At 47.6% G+C, this 3,135-nt stretch overlaps 1 pseudogene; it reads right to left on the reverse strand.

Moving 5' to 3' along the window:
• Nucleotides 1-531: 531 nt before the first annotated feature.
• Nucleotides 532-1,756, reverse strand: LOC129512887 (myotubularin-related protein 14-like; annotated as a pseudogene).
• Between the last annotated feature and the right edge of the window lie 1,379 nt (nucleotides 1,757-3,135).

The raw sequence follows: 3,135 nt of genomic DNA on the forward strand, positions 1-3,135 counted from the left end.
GAACAATTAAATCAGAAGCTCTGAGGGTGAGATCCAGGCTTTGTATATATGTTTCATTTATTTATTTATTTATTTATTTATTTATTTATTTATTTATTATTTATTTATTTATTTATTTATTTATTTTTCAAAAAGATTTTTATTTTGTGATCTGTGTCAAACTGTCTCATTCTCAGTGCAGGTGATCCTTCCTCTCCAGGAAACAAGAATGGGAAGAGGGGAGTCTTTCATGAGGTCTCAGCCCCCACGAGGCCCCAGGGAAACCCCACACAGTTCTGAGAGTTGATGGGAATCCCAACAAAGACTAGGGTGGGTGAAAGGAAATGACAAGCGGGGTGGTGGTCACCAGTCAGGAAGCTGGGGGTTGGAGAACCCGGTTCTTAGCCCTGCTCAGTTCTGGGGCTGCCATGTACATGATGGAGAAGGAGGAGTGAAAAGATTTCCCTCCTATCTTGAAGCACCCCTTGTCCAGGCATGGCTTTGATTCCGTTCAGGGCCTAGGTGAGAGGAAATAGTTGTAGGCTGGCTACTTCATAAGATGTTGCTGCTGGTGCTCCGGAGTCCAACACCACTGACAAACTGCTCCAGCAGGCCTCCAATAGCACCACAGGGACTGGGGGCTGCTGCTTGAAGCTCCACTGTGCTGCTGTATGTGGCCAAGAAAGCTGAACATACTTCCTGCAGCTGAGTCTCCACTCACCTAGGGCTGCAGACAACTGTTAGGGAGCTCATCGGGGAAGCTGAAAGGGAGAGAGGAGTCTGTGTGCGAGACAGCCCATTCCTGAATACTGTCACAGTCTGTTACCATCTGCCAGCTGCCAAAGTCTGTGGAGAGAGGATCCGGGCAGGGGATGGTCCACTGATCTGGGCTTGGGGACCTCCAGGAGACTGCTACCCATCCTGAAAAAGTCAGAATGGTTTGAGGATGAGGAACTAGAAGACTTGGCTTCCCCGAGCCCCTGGTGGGAAGGCAGGCGGTCCTCCGAGGGCTGTGGCTGGTTCCAGAGCACGCTCTGTGGAGAGGATGAATGGCTCTTCCTCCAAGATTCCTGAGTCTGTGCTCCTGCAGGGAGCAGCTCCACGGCCTCATAGGTGAAACTCCCGGCGGCTCCTGGGGAGCTCTCCATGACCAAAGAGAAATCGCTGCCAAGGCTGGTGGTGCTGCCTCAGCCCTTTCGTCTCAGCATACAGATATCTTCCAGAGTGAAGCCTGCATCCAGGGCTGGCAAACTCTTCCTCCTCTGTGTCTTCAGAGCAGAGAATTCCTCAGAGATGATATGCTTCAAAAAATTGAAGCAGAAGAAGAAAATCTCTCCTTTGCTGAGCCGATCTACCAACATGTGCCCAAAGAGGAACCAGTCATAGGCCACAGTTAGGTAGAGGATCTCAGCGGGCTTTAGGGATGTGTGGATAAGTCCATCAGCCCACAAGGAAAGGCATAGGAGAGACATGAAGAGGGGGGTCTGATCCCAGCCTGAGATACAGTGTACCAGCAGCCCTCTGTCATCATCGCTGTTAATTATGGAAAGCAGCAGTTTCAGGTAGTTTTGTGTTTGTTGCACCAGGTCCCAACTCTGATACTGGCTCCAGTCAATGTTCAGAGAGCAAGTCAGGAAATCAGGGATGCTCAGTGGGGTATCGACATAGTCCTGTTTCCAGTTAAAAATGAGCCTTTCTGCCATGTAATCCCGATCCTTACATTCCTTGAAAAATTTACAGCCTGGATACAGGATGGAGAGGAGAGTGAAGTCGGCATAGCGCTGGGCTTTGTCCACCTTCTCAGAGGAGGTTACATTCATGCCAAACTTCACCTTCTTGTTCTCCACCATCAGGTCACAGAAGATGCATTTGACTGACAGGTATTGAAGCAGCTTGATGTCATAGCCTCTGAGCACAGTCCTCCTCTGGGATGTCCTCTGAATCTGCCCAGGCATCGTCTGCACCCCCTGAGAAGATATAGTTGTAGCCAGTGCATCCATACAGTTCTCCCCATCCAGTCAGAGTATCAGACCTGCAAATGTGCTTGCCCTCGAACAGGATCACTGGACAGACAAACCGTCCTCTGCACCTGGCCGTCCTGCTACAGTTGACGAGGTCTTGCAACTTGCTCACCTGCACAGTGCTCTGAAATGTGTCTTTCTCCTTCTCAGAACTTTCATACTCCAGGAACACGATGTGCTGGGGGTAGTGGCCACAGATATCCCCATTCACATTTTGGATCACACTGTAACAGTAGTCTCAGCCAAACAGCTCCAGACATCTCTCTTCTCCATGCGCTCAACCTTGGAGCCACCTGTCCCGTTGCAGTCCTTTGCCCTGTCCTGAGTTGGGGAGAACTCCTCCAGCAGCTCCCTGAGCCCAGGCTCCCATGGTGGCAGGCTGCCCGAAGCCCACCATGGCCCAGCCCCACATCCCCTCCGGTGCCCCGCGTCCCCCTTATCGCGCCTCAGCCCTGCCCATGGCACCTGGAGACACTGACTTGGAGTCCGGAACCCCCCGGACAGCCTCAGCCGCCCTGTATATATGTTTTAATGCTCCGCAAGTGATTACAGGCTGCAGCCAAGGTTGAGAACTACTGTGGTATAGAGACTCTGCTGAGGGCAAAGATACCAGTTTCTAACAGTGACTAGCAGATAGTGATTGATTAATTGATGACTATTTCCAAATAAAAGCTTAGTCTCTCCATTTAAGTTTATTTTGATGGAAAGTATTATTGTCATTCAGGGACCTTGGTAATGGAGCATATAAAATAAAAACATTTAGGAAGAGTATCCTTCTCATTTAGTATTTATACTCACCTAAGGTGAGTAAATAAACTTCTTCAGTAAAACAATATAGAAATATATTTCCTAAAATAACATCACAATGAGGTAGAATAAATTTTCATTAAGTCACTTCAATGAAGTTAACTTTTGCATTTGGAAACTGTGTTCAAACTAATCAGTAATCCAAGCTTTAAGTAGGCAAAGGTCATGTGATTAAATAAAAGAATGAATGAATGACTTGACAATACTGCAGAGAATTAATATCTTTCTAGGTACTATGATTTTATCATATACAGGCTTTATACATTTAGCCATTTAATAAATGATTCCAGCCTATGTATCTCAGGTGAAAATAATTTCTAAGCATCTG

Source organism: Nyctereutes procyonoides, unplaced genomic scaffold, assembly GCF_905146905.1.
Source record: "Nyctereutes procyonoides isolate TBG_1078 unplaced genomic scaffold, NYPRO_anot_genome, whole genome shotgun sequence".
In the NCBI taxonomy this organism is placed as follows: Eukaryota; Metazoa; Chordata; class Mammalia; order Carnivora; family Canidae; genus Nyctereutes; species Nyctereutes procyonoides.